Raw genomic sequence first — 20,794 nt, 5'->3', positions numbered from 1 at the left:
GTAGCCAAGGAAGCCTACAGGGCAAACGAGAAGGTTTCTCAACCAGTCTCTCAGTAACTTCACAAGATATTGCTTAGGAAATTGAAATTGTCTTTTTGATACTATGTTCGGTTTTTCTTTGCATTTCTTATTCTGTTGGAGGTTCCCAGAACATGGTGCTATGTTAGTCACTGCAGAGTACTTCCCTCCTTCCCCCTTTTCTGAGATACTAGAATCATCTGGGTGACTGATGACTGGTTCAGAGATGGCTGTTTTATAATTTCGGAGTGAGTGGTTTAAAAGGACAATTTCCACAGAATTACTCTCAGAGTGCATGTTTGAGTCTAGTATATATCGTACTGTACATTTTCACAGGGTGTTTGCAGCGGCAACTTGTACTCTGTGATAGAGATATCTGGTTTCTCAAGGCTGGCCCCTGAGCTAATTAGGTGGGACTGTCTTCCAGATGTGTAAGGTAGTTCCAGGCAAGTACTTACTATTTCTAGCTGCTTCTCCATTGGTGCCAGAAGTCACTTTGCTCTCCCCTGAACTCCTTTGGCATTTTATCTGTCCCACACTGAGTGCTGTCATTACCTTCCACCCCCTGTTGTAGCTTAACTCTAGCTATCTCCTTCTTTATCTCCCTTCTTGCTTTTCACATTTTTTGACTAAGGGTGTTTGCCTAAGAGATGTGGTAATCACTGGTGTTGGGCAGCAAATATTTCAGCTCTCAGCTTTCTGGGGAGGTGATAGGACTGCACTTTCCAGTGCCTCTGGCTACATGTCTCCCTTTGGCACAGAAGTAATGCATGTCATTTTCAGGTGGATGCACTTGATAGCTGGTGCTCAACTCCTGCATTTCATCCCTGTTAACTGTGATCGTGTGTTGAGATGGTGCCCGACTCCCCTGCTGACATGCAAAGGACGTGTAGCTTGAGCGAGAAATATATTTTTGGTGCTTTAAGCAGCTGCATTGTTGGGTTGTTTGTACACAGCATAACATGGCCTATTCTGACAGGTGCACTAAACCTGTGCTTCCAATACAGTAGCCCTTGAAATATGGCTGGTCCAACTGGAGATGTGCTATAAGTGTAAAACACACACTGGATTTTGAAGACCTGGTATGCAAAAAAAGTATGTAAAATGTCTCATTAGTAATTTTTTTAACGTTGTTTACATGTTGAATAATATTTTGGACATATTGGGTTAAATAAAATATATTATTAAAATTAATTTCACCTGTTTCTTTTTACTTAAAAAATTATACATGTGGCTTGCATTATCTTTTTGTCAGACAGTGCTGCACTGGACCATAAGCTTATTGAAGACAGGAGCTCTGTCTGTTTTACCCTTACTTTCCCACAACATCTAACCGTGTCTGAGATATGGGATATGGTAGATATACAAGTTTAATGAGTAAACTATTTCCTCATGCATATTTCATTTAACGTTAAAAAATAATGCAATCTTCAACATGAATCTTATTTGTATTTTGTGTTTAATAATCCCCTCTTTCATTTCCCTTAGCTAAAGAATAAAATCCTTAATCTCTTTAAACCATGAGAAAATTAAATTGTTTATGTATGTTTATGTTATTTTAAAAAATGTTGCACAATGTAAAAATTCTGGAATTATGATCATTAAATATTTGTCCTGATCAAATTTTTAGCGAGGTCACTCTTTATGTCTAACATTTTCTTATCTTTGTAAAAATAACCATGAAGTCCCTGTTTTTTCAGTCATAATTATGACCTTTATTTATTTGCCAATGTCATCCGTTTATGTTATTTATTACATAGTCTTGCTCTTTGTATGAGGCCTTGTGCTACAAATCAAAAAGAAACAGAAAGGGAGAAACAGAGCAGCCCTGAGGACCTTCTGCAATGTCAGGTGTGGGGGAACCCCCAGCGAGGAGGCAGGGCTTTCAGTTTCTAGGTGAGTGAGATAGATAGCAAAATAGGCGGTGAAAGGGGCCCCTGAGGTAACAACACATCTTTAAAAAATAAAGGGTGGAGGAAACACCAAATAACAAAGATGCTGGAAAATACTTTAAGCATCTTTAAATATAAATTACAAATTATAATAAATTATAGCTATTGGCATAAAAGTGTATGAACTTGGGGTTATGGAAGGACATATACTATGTTGTTCCATTGGCTAAGGAGGGGGCAAGAGGTGGTACAGGGGAAGGGGGGAATAGATGGACTATAGAATAAAGATGGACTTATCCACAAACCAACCTATGTATGATTTCATTTGCATAAAATCATACATTACGTGTATGCATAGAAAGACATACAACATGTCGCTTACCAAAATATTAGTGATTAGTCTCTCTCTAGATGGTGGCTGGATTTCAGATGATTTTTACTCTCTTTGTTACACATTTTGAAGTTTTTCCCCAAATTAGCATTTATCATTTGTATAGTCAGTAAATAATTTGATCCAGAATTTTTGCTTTTATGAGTAACATCAGGACAAAGTTTAAGGAACCAACGCAGAGGTTGCCTATATTGTTTGCATTCTGTTGAAATAACTGTCAAATTATTATAAATAAAAAAAGGAATGAGGGAGGAGGTTGGTGAAGGGGAAATTGGTGAAGGGGATTAAGAGGTACACACCTCCAGTTATATAATAGATAAATCACGGGGATGTAATGTACACCATAAGGGATATGGTCAATAATATTGTAATAACTTTGTATGGGGACAATGGTTAGACTAATTGTGGTGATCATCTCATAATATATGCATATGTAAAATCATTTTGTATTACACCTGAAACTAACATAGTATTGTATGTCATCTATAGTTCAATAAAAAAAGAAAAAATATAGCAAAAAATGTTGTAAACAGAAAAAAATTTTTTAAAAGGGTGGCAAATCAGAAATGTACTGAGTGAGTGCATTCATTTTGGTAATCAGGAACTTTTTAAACGAGCACATTTGTTAAGTGTGGTAGTCTCCTCCCTGAATTATGCTCCAATTGACTTCCTAACTGACAAAGGGGTATAGCTGGTTCAGATCATGGAAGCATCTTATCTAAAAGTGAACATTTCTTCAGAAAGAAAGAAAATGTTTTGTAAGATTATAGAGGATTTGGGAATTATGCCATGAGGATACATGCTGAATAATGTCAGTTTTCTAGGCAGGCTGCCAAGTTTTGTCAAAGAAAGGCAAATATGAAGTTTGTTTTGCAATATCTGGAAAACTTGGAACTCTAATTTCTTGGAAAATCTTTCCAAGATAAATTTAGTGTGAAGGCATTCTACTTCAAGAAAATTACATGTAGCAAGAGGAAAGGAAAAACAAAGTGGAACAGACGTAAAAAAAAAGGAGGTTTTTCTTCCCCCCAAGAGATTGTGACCTTGTTGAATTTAATTACATGTCTGACAACCTTAGAAAGCATCCTTCTAAGGTTAATTTTACTGAAACTCCTGAGCAAGGGCAAAATAAAGAAATTATCCTTCACGATCAGTTCACTTTTTTTCTGTCTTCAAAAATGTGCAAAAGATAAGGTGTTATGTATGAAAAACATTCTGAATTGCTGGGAGATCTTGAGTTATTTAAACTTCCTGGGTTCCATTTTTCTTATTTATCAAAGCTAGAGGACTTGGATTGTAAAACCTAGTATGGTCTTTCCTGGTTTTATTTCATTTTTATTTATTTGTTTGTTTAATTGAAGTATAGTTGATTTGCAATGTTGTGTTAGTTTCAGGTGTACAGCAAAGTGATTGATTTATGTGTATATATATATATATATATATATAAACTTTTTCAGTTCCTTTTCCCTAATAGGTTATTAAAAACTATTGAGTACAGTTCTCTGTGCTATGCAGTAGGTCCGTGTTGTTTATTTATTTTATATATAGTAGTGTGTATCTGTTAATTCCCAAATCCTAATTTATCGCCCCCCCCCTTTGGTAACCGTAAGTTTGTTTTCTATGTCTGTGGGTCTATTTCTGTCTTGTATATAAGTTCATTTGTATCATTTTTTTTTTTTTAGATTCCACATATAAGAAATATCATATGATATTTGTCTTTGGCTTCCTGGTTTTATTTACTTTTTTAATCTTTTTATTTTTCTGGTTTTATTTTAAAAAGTAAAACAAAATCTATTTTATGATTTGTGACATATTCATATACCATTTGCTATGTATCAGCAAAAATTGAAAGAAAATCAAGGTCAAATTTTTCTATGGTGTGAAAAGCTTTGTGGGTAACTTTATAGCATTGCCTAAAACTACGACCTTCCTCAAAGTCCCTTCAAGTTGTCAGCACATTTTGAAAGCCTTTGCATGGTTGTCACAAGTGTCATGGTGATTGACAGGAAGAATCCAACTGATACTGGTTCTTGTCTGTGTCTACAAGATGGCTGTACAGAGAAGGAGATTCAACAATATTCCCCATTGCAGGGGCAAACGTCCCTTGCTCTCAAGTCTTCTTGGAGCCCCCCTGCTGCTGGTGACTCTGTCTGCCTGGGGTGGGATGGGGGAGCTGCTGCTCAGGTTCTTCAAGAAACACAATCTGGGTCTTTGTCAAGAGAGTCCTAGCTGCTCTGAGAGGCTCTTAGCCAGAACAGTGCATGCAGGTATGAACTATGAAGCTATACCAAGCTACAAATGCATTTTGCTCTGAGACTTTTACTTTCATCCCTTCTCATCAACTTGCAAGCTGATGGGAGCCAATCCAGCATATTTTTGAGCAACTTTTGAGTTGAAGGTGAGTTCTAGGCGACCTTGAAATTGCATTGTCCCAAGTTAGGATGTTATTTTAAGAAAAATTGTGCATGGTTTATTAATTAATTCTATATTTATTGAGTGACTACTAGATGCCATCTCAGTGACAACAAATATGAAAAAATAAAACAGTATAATTCAATAGAGAAAGACTAGAAGGAGATACCAATTAAGATTGGGAAAGCCTCATTGAGGAGTTAATATTTCCTCCTCGATGAAAAGGAGGAGCTAGCCATGAAAAGGTCTGGTGTTGGGATATTCCAGGCAGAGGAACTAGCAAGGGGGAAGGTAAGGATGAGCTCCACATGTTCAAAGAACAGAAGGAAGGCCAGTGTGGCCAGAGTGCAGTGTGTGCGGGGGAGAATGACAGGAGTTGAGGTCAGGGAAGCGGGTAGGCATGAAGTCAGGTGTACCTTGTACGGAAAAGTTTGGATTTCATTGTAAGAGCAATGAACCATTGGAGGGTGTAAGCAAGAGAATGATACCATCTGATTTGTGCTTTTTATGGTTCTTCTGGCTGTTTGGTGGAGAATGGACAGTGGAAGAGTAGGGAGAGTGGTTAGTGAGTTAGTAATCCAGTAATCCAGGTGAGATGTGATGGTGACTCAGGCAAGATTAGTGGCAACTGAGAAAGAGAGAAGTGTTGTGGCTTTGGGACATATTTTAGGGGGCAGCCCACAGGGCTAGTTAATGGGTGCTTGTAGGACAATAAGAAAAAGTATAAATCAAGGATGATTCCTGTGTTTTGGGCTTGAATAACTAGGTAGATGGTGGTGCCATTTACTGAGGAGGGGGAGGTCTGGGGAGGAACTGGTTGGGAAGCATACCAAGAGTTCTGCTTTCCCCATGCTAAGCTGGAGCTGCCTATTAGCTATTGAAGGCGAGATGTCAGAGAGGTCTCTTAGACCTCAATGGAAAGGTCTGGACAGGAGGTTTAAATTTGGAAATCATTGGCCTGGACCTAGTATGAATTGTGAAAAGTTAAATAAAATTGTAAACCAGTCCCATTGTGTCTGTAAACCAGACACAATTTTGAGTGTGTCCTACTTTCAAAAAAAAAAAAAATCTCCTTTATGAAATGATACGGTCATTATTACTCATTACTTAGGCTTTTTGTAGGAGTTGATTATCAGGCAATTAGAGTAACCACTTTTATCTGATAATTAGAGTTAATTTACAAGTGCCGATAATAGGCTGACTCACTGAATAAACAAAAGATAAATTTTTTTGCACAAAGTGTGCCTCTGCAACTATGTGTGTGAAGTTCCTCTTCAGGTCTTTTTAGGCTCAGCTGCTGAATTATTGAGAGTTTAATTCAGAATTTTCATTCATTTCCATTGCTAAACCAATAACTTTTACCTCCAGTGGTACTGTGTACTTTGGGAGGAATGCTGTTGGGGGAGATGCTTATGCCTCTCTCACCCTGAGATGTCCCTTCAGAAGATGTTTGTACTGGCAGGCCTAGCACCTTGGAAGCTAGCTGTAGTCATAGAGGAACGCTTCACCTGAGCAAGTGACCACTAAATGTTACATACATTATCTTGAAATTTTATTCAAACCTCTGCAAAGTCCGCAATTTAATTTCCATTTTAACGATGAGGAAACAGAAGCTTGAGGCTAGTAAATAGCAGAGTCAGGACTCAGACCTAGGTCTGCCTCGTTCCAAATTTATTTATGATTTTTATTTTGCAAGGCTGTTAAACTACCAAAATTCCCCTTAGTTTATTCTCCCTGTTCTGTTTTCCCCTATCAACCCTTACGCTAGCCAAATACGCAATTAGAGGCCACCACATTTCTCTCTTTAAAAATGCTCTGGGCTTCCCTGGTGGCGCAGTGGTTGAGAATCTGCCTGCCAATGCAAGGGACACGGGTTCGAGCCCTGGTGTGGGAGGATCCCACATGCCACGGAGCAACTGGGCCCGTGAGCCACAATTACTGAGCCTGCGCGTTTGGAGCCTGTGCTCCGCAACAAGAGAGGCCGCGATAGTGAGAGGCCCGTGCACCGCGATGAAGAGTGCCCCCCGCTTGCCGCAACTAGAGAAAACCCTCGCACAGAAACGAAGACCCAACACAGCCATAAATTAATTAATTAAAAAAATAAATAAAAATGCTCTCCCGAGGTACACATGCCCACCTCTGATGCTTCTGCTTTCTGTCCATAGATTTCAGCCCCAGCCCCCATGCCATACCTGCCTTCCCCTCCCTTGCCCTTCTGCTACACTCTAGTATTCCACTAGTTGAACAAACCTCACATTCTTAACCTTTCCCTTCAACATTTCCCTACAGTCTTGCCAAAACTCAGTCTTGGCTTTATTCTAAGCTATAAGTTCCTGAGCCAAATTCGTCACTAGTGGTCACTTCTTCTACTTTCTCTGACACTCAGAGTGAGGAGTAGGGGTCCGCAAATTTCCTGCTTCCCACTGTCACGACCAGACTATTGTTTGTTCACTGTCTCTCAAGAACTTGTGTTTTGAGTACCACTCTATCCTTGTATACCACACTTCTTCCATCTTATATTCAACTCACACCTTGTGCTTGCATCTGACCCCATTAAGAGTCTGCTTTTGCTGACTTTGTCTCTGTCATCTTGAGGAACCTGAACGCTTATCTGCTATTCCAATCCCTGTCCTCAGAGAGCTTCAGTTTCTGAACCTTAAGCAAGTTTATTTCTATGACACTCTTGCTCCTTGTAGGCACAGACACACTCCTTGTGTGAAATGATCTTCTCAGGCCATGTTGGTTATGGTTCTACCTCTTCTCAATCTTTTCTCCTATTGAATCTTGGCTTTATTCTTCACTGAAACAGCTCCTTGCTCCATCTTTTGCCTTGACATGCCACATTGGCCTTACCTGCCTTCCCTATCCATAAGGACCTTTTGGCCTGTCATTTAAACTTTTGGCCTTCAGGCTCTGGTCCCCATGTCCTGTTATATTTGCTTTGCAAATCTCCAATTCTGAGTAGACTCCACCCTTTGATTTCTCTACTCCTTCTTTCACATTACTGAGTTTTAAAAAAAAACAAAAAAGTCAAAAACTCTATTTTTTTTACAATAAGGAAAATTTATTATAACATTTTAACATGTAGTCCCAAATCCCATGGTTACTTAAACCAGTGACTCAATAGCATCATCAAAGACCTGGGATCTTTCCATCCTTCCTCCACCCTATTGCTCCTGTTAGGTCAACTTCAGTATGACTAATTGTCTTCCTGATTGCAGGACAGCTGCTGCAGTTCCAGGGGCCATACAGAGATAAGCCTCAGCAGAAAAACTGGTCTGATTGATCTTACCACAAGTATCAACCCCTCAGTTAGACCTTCTCTGGCTCCATTGCAATCTCATTGCTAATTAGCTCCCAGCTGATTTCCCTACTGGGACTAATCTGAGTCTTTTCCAATCCCAATCTTGTTAAGCCCCACCTACTCTCTTTTTTTTTTTTTGCCTCAAAATTTTCTCCCATATCTGTTCCTATTGCCCCTCCCCTATTGTCTTACCCATTCACTCCATTTTACCTGCCCTGACAAGTGACTCTTCCTGAAGCATGGTGTTGAGCATGCCACATTTTGTTCAACCCACCTACAGTGAGTCCTTCAAGTTTAGACTCCTTCCTGTGGCATTCAAGGTCCGTCATGACCTGGCCCCATCCTACATTTTCAATCTTAATTTCCATTATTCCTGTTCATGTATCCAATGAGCCAATCAAACTGGAAATCCCTGGCCATTCCTTCAATGCTACCCAGATTTTCCCACTTCTGTCATTGTTCCCTTTTACTGAAGAGGACTTCCCTTCAGCTCCGCAAATGAAATTACTACACACTTTTGAGTGTAACTCCAGTGTCACTTACTGTAAAAGCTTTTCTGATCTCTCTCATTCCCAGGGGGAAATGGTAGTTTTTCTGAATTTTGAAGTCAATTGTCTTAGGTCATTTTTAATTTTGTATGATTATTTTTATATACCTCCACTATCGATTGCTCTTTAGCCCCAGTTTTCAATATTTCCCACTAATATCATTTGAACAATTTTTCAAATGCTTGGTGTTTGGTCATTTTAGTTGCTGTTTAGACTTTGTTTCTGGCCTCTGATCCTACTTAAGCTAAAAGTATCTGTTATGTGCTTAGAGGACATCCGGCTTTGAGGCCCTTTGGGACTGTGCATAATTTTGCCTGGAAAAATCCCAAATGCTGTAGTGAAAATTGTTCCCCTGGGTATTTAGTTCTATCGATAGGAGGTTGTTTGTGTCTCTTCAGTTTTAATATAGTGTTTTAGTTAAGAAATAGCAAAAAAGATTTAAACAAGTATCACCAAGTTAATATTGAGGTACCATTTTATCTGACGTTCCCCAACTCGATTGATTCTACCTTTATTTTTTTAACATCTTTATTGGAGTATAATTGCTTTACAATGTTGTGTTAGTTTCTGCTGTATAACAAAGTGAATCAGCTATATGTATACATATATCCCCATATCCCCTCCCTCTTGCGCTCCCTACCAATCCCACCACTCTAGATGGTCACAAAGCACAGAGCTGATCTCCCTGTACTATGCAGCTGCTTCCCACTAGCTATCTATTTTGCATTTGGTAGCGTATATATGTCAATGCTACTCTCTCACTTTGTCCCAGTTTACCCTTCCCCCTGTAGGTGTCCTCAAGTCCATTCTCTACGTCTGCGTCTTTATTCCTGTCCTGTCCCTAGGTTCATCAGAACTATTTTTTTTTAGATTCCACATATATGTGTTAGCATAAGTATTTGTTTTTCTCTTTCTGACTTACTTCACTCTGTATGACAGACTCTAGGTCCATCCACCTCACTACAAATAACTCAATTTCATTTCCTTTTAATATTCCATTGTATATATGTGCCACATCTTCTTTATCCATTCATCTGTCGATGGACACTTAGGTTGCTTCCATGTCCTGGCTATTGTAAATAGTGCTGCAATGAACATTGTGGTACATGTCTCTTTTTGAATTATGGTTTTCTCAGAGTATATGCCCAGTAGTCATATTGCTGGCTCATATAGTAGTTCTATATTTAGTTTTTTAAGGAACCTCCATACTGTTCTCCATAGTGGCTGTATCAATTTACATTCCCACCAACAGTGCAAGAGGGTTCCCTTTTCTCCACACCCTCTCCAGCATTTATTGTTTGTAGATTTTTTGATGATGGCCATTCTGACCGGTGTGTGGTGATACCTCATTGTAGTTTTGATTTACATTTCTCTAATGATTAGTGATGTTGAACATTCTTTCATGTGTTTGTTGGCAATCTGTATATCTTCTTTGGAGAAATGTCTATTTAGGTCTTCTGCCCATTTTTGGATTGGGTTGTTTGTTTTCTTGATATTGAGCTGCATGAGCTGCTTGTATATTTTGGAGATTAATCCTTTGTCAGTTGCTTCATTTGCAAATATTTTCTCCCATTCTGAGGGTTGTCTTTTTGTCTTGTTTATGGTTTCCTTTGCTGTGCAAAAGCTTTTAAGTTTCATTAGGTCCCATCTGTTTATTTTTGTTTTTATTTCCATTTCTCTTGGAGGTGGGTCAAAAAGGATCTTGCTGTGATTTCTGTCATAGAGTGTTCTTCCTATGTTTTCCTCTAAGAGTTTGGTAGTGTCTGGCCTTACATTTAGGTCTTTAATCCATTTTGAGTTTATTTTTGTGTATGGTGTTAGGAAGTGTTCTAATTTCATTCTTTTACACGTAGCTGTCCAGTTTTCCCAGCACCACTTACTGAAGAGCCTGTCTTTTCTCCATTGTATATTCTTGCCTCTAAAGGTAGAATCAATCGAGTTGGGTGATATCAGATAAGATGGTACCTCAATGTTAACTTGGTGATACTTGTTTAAATCTTTTTTGCTATTTCTTAACTAAAACACTATATTAAAACTGAAAAGACACAAACAACCTCTACCTTTAAAATAACTGTGATATCTATCTCCTTCTCTCCATTCCCACTGCTGGTGCCTCATTTCGGACCCTCACCACCTCTCTCTGCCACCAGTTTCTTCCCACTGCTATCTGTCTCCAGCAGACTTGTCTCCACCAAAAACAAAGTGGTGATGCCACTCCTCTGCTTATACACATTTTTTGATTCTCTGTTCCTTCTAGAAGTTAAATTCACCTGTGGTACCTCAAGTTCCCTTTAGATTCCCAGTAGCCTTCCCGGGTTCATCTCTAGCCACATACTCAGCTGTCTCTCCTGTCCCGGCCATGCTGAGAGTTTCACTACTCCAAGAAAAGCCCATGATCTTCTGAGGCCTGAAATATCCTCCTTATTTCTTACCCTGGCCAATTCCCATTGATCATTTAAAACCAGCTCAAATATTGCCTTGTCTGTGAGACCTTTCCTGACATCCCCAGAAGTGGCTTCTTTTCTGTTTTGCTATACCATTCATTCATTCATTCACATATTGAAGTCCAGATGGTGAAAAATGCTGGGATACAATGATATGTAAGTCCTTCCATATGGGCTGTAAGAGGCTGTGCAGAGAAATGTACAAGAAAATGACAATACAGAGGGAATGGAAGGGATCAAATTGGAGAGATCTCATGCACTAGAAAGAAATACTAAGACTTAGTGCCTGATTAGATGGGGTGAAATGCACAAAGTGGAAGAGAATAGAATAACCCCCAGATTTCTGCCTTGAGTGATACAAGAGGTATGTGAACATCCATGGAGATAGAAATAAAAGGAAAAAGCAGATCAGATGGGAAGTGTGAGTTCAGTTTTGAGGTGCCTCTAGGATATGAGTGGATATGTCCAGCACACAATGGGATATATGGTTCAAGAGCTCAGATGAAATATATTTTTGGGAGAATCCAACAAGTAAATGGTAGTTGATGTCTGGGAGACTTCTGAACATACCAGGTACTTGATTTATACCTTTCTTTAGTTTCCACACCATATTGTAACATGATGTGCCTTGTTTCCCACATAAGGACACAGACTAACTTATTAATTTACCTTGTTTCCTGTCACAGTGCTCTGTACATAAAAATTTCATTTCAAATGAGAGAATGAATATATGAGTTCACTCAGCTGTGCCTTAATGATGAGTGAGAGAAGAATGTAATAATTTATTTAATAAATAATTTATTGAGCACCTTCTATGTACTGGGCAGTGTCCTAGACACTGGAAGGATAGCAGGGAAAATGACAGTGAGGGGACAATAAGAAATAATGCCTGATAATAGCTAATACTATGGAGATTTAATTATGTGTCAGGCCTTCTTTCAGTATTTAATATGGATTTAAAATGTTAATCCTCATAAAATCCTATAAGATAGGTGGTATTAAATTCTATGAGGGAAATTAAACAGGGTAATATGGTGGCAAGTGACTTGGTTGGTGGGTTGGTACTTTGGTTAGAATGGTCAGAGAAGGCCTCTGAGGTTATATTTGAGCTGAACTGTGAAGGAGCTAGCCATCAGGGGATCTGGAGGAGGGATGTTCTAGTTTAAACAAATTAAACATTTTCTTTTAATGCTAAAAGAATAAAGACTTTTCTTAAGCATTGAAGTTGCATTCGCTAGCCTTCAAATACACTACACCTTGATCCAACTACAGTTAATCAAACCAGCAGTAGTTCTTCTCGTACAGTGTAAGGTTAGGGCAAAAGACCTTTCAATGTACATTAAGACACCCACTTAGCTCCTCTGGATGGGGATTAGGGAATTACACTAATGTGTAATGAAGATTATCAGGGAAATTATATGAAAACAAATGTAAAGAAATGATTCTGATTTTAAAGTAGACTAGGTTTGGAAACACTATTGAAAAGAGCAAAATCATAGAGGTGTGCCTGCTTTGCCTGTTTACCTGCTCAGACTAAATTATTAATGAGAAAGTTCTCAAGAACAAGCAATTATAAGTCATCCCTTTTTAATTCATCTCTGCCCTTCTTCTGCATAGGTATTTTGCAAATAAATCATATTGACACATAGCTGTTACTCTGTCAATCATTTAGGGCAACGATGAAGGTGAGTAGCTGGAATTGTACCTTTATTTCCCTTCCTATTCTCAGATGGAGTTTTTGATGAGACTGTGATGGCTAAATGGAGACAGGAAGTTCATTAAAGGCCTGAAATGTCTGTTCTTAAAAGGAGCCTCCGCTTTCAACAGTGAGTTTATCTATAATAATCAATAAAAGAAATCCTCATAGAAAGACCTCTCAAACTAGGGGCATGATGAAAAATTAGTACCATACTGCAGGAAAGAAGCTGAATAGGGATCTTCTGATTCAGTTGCCCTAGTTTACAAATGAAGAAAGGCCAAGTGTCTTTCCAAAGTCACAACCTTGAAGTGATGGTATTCTGGGTAGCATTTCTTAGTAGACTAGTGTGTTTGCCTAGAACTTTGCATTTATAATCTTATCTATAGATTTTGATCATTTTAAATTGAAAAGGATAGAATTATGGTTAGTTGTTGTTTTTGCCATTATTGCTAGACCCTGTGCTAGACACTGAAGATAGAAAGAGGATGAAAAGACACTATTTCAAAGGGATCAAAGGCTGGTGAGAGGCTTGGAGGGATGTGGTTAGAATTACCATTGTTCTCTGAAAACAGAATTTTGGCTATTTTGTATGTTGCATTTAAAGCCATCTGCCAGCTTACACTCCAGGTCTGGGTATCTAAGTAATACACAGATCTACAAAATGCGCAAAAGATTACAGAAGGATGAATAAAGTGTAATATTTTCATCATGACATACCATTAAATCCCAGCATCTTCTAGTTAAAAAGTTTAACTATGCTTCCCAGGTTTTTGATTATATTTTATTTTATCAGTTGCATCTTTCATATCCCTTCAAGGGAAGCATAACTGGAACACAACTACTAGTTGTATTTATGTTAAACTTCAACTAGTTGGTTATCAAGGCACAAATCTTGCTTTGCTGAAGAACTTTTTAGACTTGTTTTTATTAGTGTAGTGATTAAGCAGATCTGTGGGAAATGGGTACTTCCCAATTTCTTGAAAATGTAAACATGTTTTAATGGTTTGTTTCAACATGTTTTACTTTCTATGTTTCAGTAGTTAAAAGCATATTACTGATTTGAAGACAAAGAAACTCTTAAATTACTTCATTAATTTTACATTTACCCATTATGGTAATTTGTAGTTAGAAAAATTTGGTTATCTTGAAAACATTTGAAACTAATTTTTCTTAGCAACTAAAGTGGTAAGGTTCGAATGTGTTACAAAACCTTCAACAGTGACTGGCTCTGACTTTCAAGGAAGTTAAAGTACATTATTTCCTTAGAAATCAGAGCCAGTAGGTTGGAATTTATAAATGAACTAAGATCCATTGACAACATTTTCACTATTAAGAAAATACATTTAAAAATGTTTTATTTACCAGATCCTCAATAGAAAGAATATCGTGTTCATGATTTCTTCCTGCTAAATATTTGAATTTTTTAATAATGCAGTTCTTTCCTTTTAATGACTGTCTCCTGGGTGGTCCATAACATCAACTTTGTTAGGTTTGCAAAATAGATTTCTATTTCAAATTTAAGCACAAGAGAAGGCAAAACATGTTTCTGGTGACATTGTTTGTAGGGAGAGAATAGGAAGTCCCAGTGAAAATTCCAGAAAAATGGTTTATCTTATCTAGAAAAGTCTACTGCATTAGAAATGGGCCTGTGATTAGTTCACTGGCTTCTTCTACAAAAGGGTTTTTAAGTAAAATTTTATAGGCTCAATCGAAAACAGAAGGATAGTGAGTGGAATTTAGTCTTACTCTTCCTGTTGCATGATTCATTCCAGCTAAATTTTTTAAATAATCACTTCCATTATGAACATTCTTTAATGAAAGTTTAATGAGTATCCATATCTCAGACTAGCTCAGGAATTTTTGGAGGCATTCAGAAATTCCTGAGTATACCACATGGGCAGCTGAATGCTTTGGTGGAAGGGCAAGGTAGGGTCAGAGAAACCTAGGAGGAAATCCTGGCTGTCATCCACTAGCTGTGTAACCTAGCTGGTTTATTAAGCTTGCTACGTCTCAGTTTCCTCACTTGTAAAATGGGGAGCAAAATAATCATCGCATAGGGTTACCTTGAGAAGAAAGCAAACTCCATGGTATAGAGCATGTTGCAGTGTTTTGTTAGTTTTACTTGGCATCCTTTTTCATAAAAATAATTCTTCAAAAGTTCAATATCATCTGATATTGACTATAGCTCACAGAATGAAGTGAATAAATAGTCCAAAGCCGGGGTTGGGAAGCTGTGGCCTCCCGCCTTTTTGGTAAATCACAGTTTCATTGCAGCACGGTGTGCTCAGTCACTTAGGTGTAGTCTATGGCCGCTTTCCCACTACCACAGCAACACGTTGCGACAGAGAGCTCGTGGCCCATAAAGCCTGCAATAGTGACTATCTGACCTTTTACAGAAATAGTTTGCCAACCCCTGATTGCTTAATTGATATTACGGAGTGTCATGGTTTGTACAAACGGGAGGACCCACGTTAAGTGAGGCGCCATGGGAGGGGACCACAGGATTACTTAGCTATTCTCGGGGTTAACCAGAAAAGTCTAAGCATTCTCTGTGATTAGTGGTGGGGTCCCCGGAACAGATGAGAATAACAAATCTAGGACCTACAGAAGGGGACTTGGATAGGACTGAAACTCCTCTTGTGGTTCAGTTTCAGAGCAGGGACTGATGTCAGATTCTACTGTATGGCATCCTTTATCAGCCTATGGCTATGGAAATTGTTCAGAGCTCTCATCACAGTGTGGATTCTGTCATTATAAACAGGTCCTGTGTATCATTCTAAATCCCGAGTTACAAGATTACCACCAGTCTATCTATCTAGAGACCCTGAACTGAGTAGATTTTGCCTGGTTATTGGAGTGGATGTTTCAGGGGCCAGAATAGATTAAACTCTGTGTGTGCTACAAATTACCCAAAGTTTCGATACCACGTTTAGCTTAATTTAATAATTTAAAAAATATTTATTTATTTTGGCTAAACTGGGTCTTAGTTGAGGCATGTGGATTTAATAATTTTGATAGATTTAACATCAGAACAATTGTTGGCCTCTGAGAAGTCTCTTTCCTTTTTTACTGTAAGTGATATTCAGCTAATCTCAAAGTCTGTTTTTTCTCCTGAATTGATCTTTGGGGAGTTAGACAATACAATAATCATTCCTGAGAGCTGTTTAGTGCTTTAGAGTTTACAAAGTGCTTCCATTTACACAATTTCATTCAAATATCAGCATCACCCTACAAGTTAGAACAATTGAAATTATCCCTATTTTACTGATGATGAAAACTTCAGTTTCCAAAAAGGTAAGCCACATGCCTAAAGCCATACAGCTCTAAAGAATGAAACAGAGACTTGAATTGGTTTTCTGACTTCATATCCTGTGTTTTCTCTGCCATGTCATTTTGTCTGATGTTCCCTTTCATCCAAGTTTCTTGAAACTGGCTGAAATGGGTAAAATATAAAATCTCATTAGTTTATAGAATAATCATATAGAGGGGAACACCAGACAATTTTATATAAGAAAGTAAGAAAGGAAGATCATTTAAACCTGAGGTTGCAAACTGTTCAGCCATAGGTCTCATCTGGCCTGCAGCTGTGTTTGGCTGAGCCTACACAGTATCAGATATACACAGTTTTATTTTAAAAGCACAGGGAATTAGCTGTCAGTTAATATCACAGATATGTCCTGACTTCCAGCTTCTTTAGACAAGTCAGAAGATCTGGCCATATTGCTCCCACGTTCCGACATGGCAATAAGGCTAGATTTAAACACTTAAACACTTGTGTCCTTTGGAGCAGGATTTGCTCTCCACTTTCCACCAGTCTCTACCACTCCCTGTTGTCCTCCCGGCCAAACCCGCTCCAATCGTCTCTAGTAGCTGTCTGGCTCCTCTAGGCAGTTGAGTTTGTGACCCCTGATCTAGACTAGAATACTCACTTTGTGAATGAGGGAATGAGATGTGAAGTAGCAAGGTAATTTAGCAGCATCAAGATTAGAATTTGTTTTCCTTAGACAGAGTCCTTTCTCAAGCTCTGGCATCATGTCTATATTATTCTTCAATACTGAAGAATAACAGAACAGCAAGGGCATAGGGATTAGTAAAGAAATGATGCACAGTTTTTAAATAAATTGATAATGTTTTAGTGAGGCTCTGCTATACATTTTATATTTATGCCACATGAGCCATATGTCAAATATTTCATTATCAGACCATGGTTTCAGTTCTTGAAAACATGGTCATGTAAACTGAACGAATGGACTTTATTTTCTATATTGGAGAAGTTGGTTGGAGGGTGTATTTTTGAATGGATTTCAGCACAGAGACTGAGTTTCAGTTTTAGGAGCAGAAGTATGTTTTTCTTTTGTAGATAATGGAAGCATCATCAGCCATGTGATAAATTCTTCCTTTGTGGAAGGCCTCCTGCTACGCAATACTGTATGTTAAAGAGGGAAAGAGAGCCTGAGAGATTGGAGAGAGAAGTGTAGGCTGGGGCTGACTGAAACTCTGTCACAAGGAGGAATATGCAGAGGCCGAGTGTGTGTCAGTGGTTTAAAGGAATTGATGGTCGGACCTACTCAGAGATAGGAAAGGGTGTCGGGTATACAAATGGGCTGAGTGAAGCAGAGCGTTTATCACTTATTTTTTCTGAAGTGTAATTTCTAGGATGGATTATATAGTTCAAGCCCAAGGGGATAAATTATATCCTATTGAATGAAACAACTAACTGGGGGACTTTCAAAAAATAACTTTAATAAACAAAGACTAGTTGGCATTATTTTTTGAATGAATCTTTACAATGCATAAAACAAAATGTTAGATGAATACATTTCCAGACAGTTATGATTGCTGTTCTTCTTATTATTCTTCATTCAATAATTATTTATGACAGTTTGCTATGTGTAAGATACCATACTAAGCAGTGTGAATACTAAGCCATGAAATATCCAATGGTAGAATCACTAGTCCTTGCCCTTGGATTGCTTTCGACCTAGTTGGGCAGTTAAGACAGGAAGGTTGGGAAATTCTGTACAAGACAAGCCCATGTGAGTCAATGTTTTGGCAGTTTAGGGGAAGAGACAGTACTTCTCCTGGCTTGATCTGGAGAAAGACTTTCTCAGGAATGAGGACTAGGGATTTGCATTAGACCTTGAAGGATGAGTAGGATGTGAAACACCAAAGGAATGGTAGAAGTTTCTTTAGAGAGAGCTAGCAGCAGAACAAAGGCCCCCCAGCAGTGAGCTGTAAGGAGACAAATGTGACTGAAGTACACGAACTTCCTGGCAGAGTGGAAGAGAGAGCTGGACCATTGGAGGGTGTTGAATTTTGAAGGGCCTTGACTCCCCGGCTAGAGAATTTGCATTTCAAAGATATGGTTTCTATAGTTGATCAAGGGAGCTTGGTGCCAAGATTAAGTGTACACTTAAAAGTGTCTGGGAAAGGATAACTCTTGGTGGAACTTGTAAAATGCCTTTGCTAATAGTTGTAATTTAGAAGCCCGTTTGCTCAGGAGAGAACCCAAACCTTCCTAAGTAGGAATAACTCCCTAGACTCTCACTTGGGGTCCTCTTGGAGACTCCCCAAGGCGTAACATACAATGTGCAGAGACCAGTGTACCACATGAAGGGCAAATGCACAGGGCACGGCCTACCAGGAAAAGAATACAGTTGGAGAATTTTATTTTGCTGAAGATAGTGTGAGTCTGGAATGTTATTTTATTATCAGTCTCTGTAACCGCCTGTGGGAATCACCTTATATTGGAATCCTGATAAAGTGTCTCATGTTACAGGGCACTCACTCAACTACCTTATTTTGAACAGCAAAGTACTATTTGGGGAAAGCCCATTAGACTGAAATGACCTCACTCAGTGCTATTTTTATTTGTTCACAGAGGTGTGCTGACATGATGGGTCAAAAAAGAGGCGAAGCAATTTAATACAATTTCTGTTATTATTCCTGGAGGTATGAGTTTGCAATGGCAGGTACTGCATATAATTTTAAACGTGCCTTTTCAAGCAGTACAGTAGGTATTTATATTGTGGATATCACAAATGTATACCTCAGGACAGAAGGAAAACAGCTCTCTAACCTAATATGACTGGAAAGTCATGACTTGTAAATGTTGTTTCTAACAATTTAGACATATGTGAAGATGTGATTTTTAGAAAGCTGATTACTTAAAGTTTGAATAGAAATGGAGAGTCTGGATAAAATTGTTTCATGAAAATTGCAATATTCCAAAATTAATATATAATTCTATAGGATGCATGTTTTAAAAGATGGACAACTCAATTACTCATATAACCATTAGGTTTGAACAGGTATTTATCATGGAGGGTCATCATAAAGCAAATTAATTTTTTGTCACCTGCTATTCGTTTAAATTTGTTGTGCTCCTACTTATTCTTCTCGCTCTTGTTTGGAGTTTAGATATAGCCTCATGACTCTTCCAGTGACTTCCACTTCCTCTGAAAGGTTAGGAAACAGTCTCTGTTTAGTGACTCATGTTCCCAGTCAAGGGTATTTATCCCAAACTTCAAATTTTATCCAAGTTACAGCTTCCCCATCATCCCAGGGCAGGGCTGTCGCAGGCTGGCCGTCTGCAGTGGGAGATGTCGGGACTCTTCTCTCTCTCTCTCACTCAGTGCTTCTGTTTCTTCTCCACTTCAACCAGCTTGCTAACCTTGAAGCACGGTGGCATGTGTAATCAGAGAGAGGAAAGGTTGGGCAGGAAAGTACTCACTATCTTCCGCGGGTTCTGGAAATCTCTCCATCACTGGGAATTGCTCATCTATAATTTTCTTACGTGGGTGACAGCATTTCTCCTGGCTGGTCCCTCACAATGCTTTGCTGGGCTCCTAGGCTTCTGGCCGTACACTTCCAGGTCCTTTAGTTGAGGCCTCTTACTTGCTTATCAGCATTCTTCTTTAAAAAAATTGTGGTAAAATTTATATAACATAAAATTTACCATTTTAACCGTTTTAAAGTGTACAGTTCCGTGGCATTAAGTACATTCACATTGCGGTTGCGCTGTCACCACCATCCATCTGCAGAAACTTTTAGTCTTTCCAAGCTGACTGTGTGCCCATTAAACACTAACTCCCCATTTCCCCTTCCCCTGGCCCCTGGCAACCACTATTCTACTTTCTGTCTCTATGAATTTGACTACTCTAGGTACCTCATATCAGAGGAGCCATATACTATTTGTCCTTTCATGACTGACTTATTTCACTTAGCATAATGTCCTTGAGGTTCTTCTGTGTTGAAGAGTGTGTCAGAATTTACTCCCTTTTAAGGCTGAATAATATTCCATTGTATGAATATACCACATTTTGTTTATCCATTCATCTGCTGTTGGATACCAGCGTGCTTCCACCTTTTGTCTCTTGTGAATAATGCTGCTATGTACATGAGTATACAAATATCTGTTCAAGTCCTTACTTTCAAGGTTTCTTTTTTTTTTTTTAATATGTTCAAAAGTAGAATTTCTGGGTCATATGGTAATTTTATGTTTAAGTTTTTGAGAAACTGTCACACTGACTTCCAAAGCAGCTGTACCATGTTATGTTGTGTACCAGCAAGGCGCAAGGGTTCCCCACCAACACTTGTTATTTATTTATTTATTTTTGACAATAAAAAATCCTAATGGGTGTGAAGTGGTATCACATGGTGGTTTTGATTTTTGGTTTGCATTTTCCTAGTGACTAGTAATGTTGAGCAACGAACGTTTCATGTGCTTATTTGCCACTTTGTATTTCTTCTTTGGAAAAATATCTATTCAAGTCCTTTGCCCACTTTTTAATTGGGATGTTTGTGTTTTTGTTGTTGGGGATCAGAATTCTTGGTTAGAATCTAAGGAGATCTCATGCTGGCCCCTGTGTGCAGTGTCACCGGAGTCTGGGGAGGACACAGATGGCACACTCTAATTGAGGAACTGAGGAGAGTTCGGTGAAGGGACTCTTCATAGAAGTGTGGGCAGGGTTAAGGAATGCAAATAAGGGATGTGAAACACCTGTTAATGGTGTAGAGCCTTTATTGCCCCTGGGCTTGGGGGACAAAGGAAGGAAGTAGATGGAGAGCCTAGAGAGACCTATAT

At 38.6% G+C, this 20,794-nt stretch overlaps 1 protein-coding gene across 5 annotated transcripts in view; it reads left to right on the top strand.

The window, feature by feature from the left end:
- The window catches only part of PLCL1 (phospholipase C like 1 (inactive)), a 388,297-nt gene that overhangs the window by 210,561 nt on the left and 156,942 nt on the right, over nt 1–20,794 (top strand). The window contains exon 1 of one of the 5 annotated variants that reach the window (XM_082397318.1): nt 6,943–12,835. The exons of the other annotated variants lie outside the window; for them this stretch is intronic. The gene's annotated coding sequence lies outside the window, so the exon portion shown is untranslated. Of the gene's footprint in view, nt 1–6,942; nt 12,836–20,794 lie in introns of those variants that run through there. 5 annotated transcript variants of the gene reach the window in all.

Source organism: Balaenoptera borealis (genome assembly GCF_965194805.1).
Source record: "Balaenoptera borealis genome assembly, chromosome: 6".
Taxonomy (NCBI): Eukaryota; Metazoa; Chordata; class Mammalia; order Artiodactyla; family Balaenopteridae; genus Balaenoptera; species Balaenoptera borealis.
This window is presented reverse-complemented; position numbering and strand designations above follow the sequence as displayed.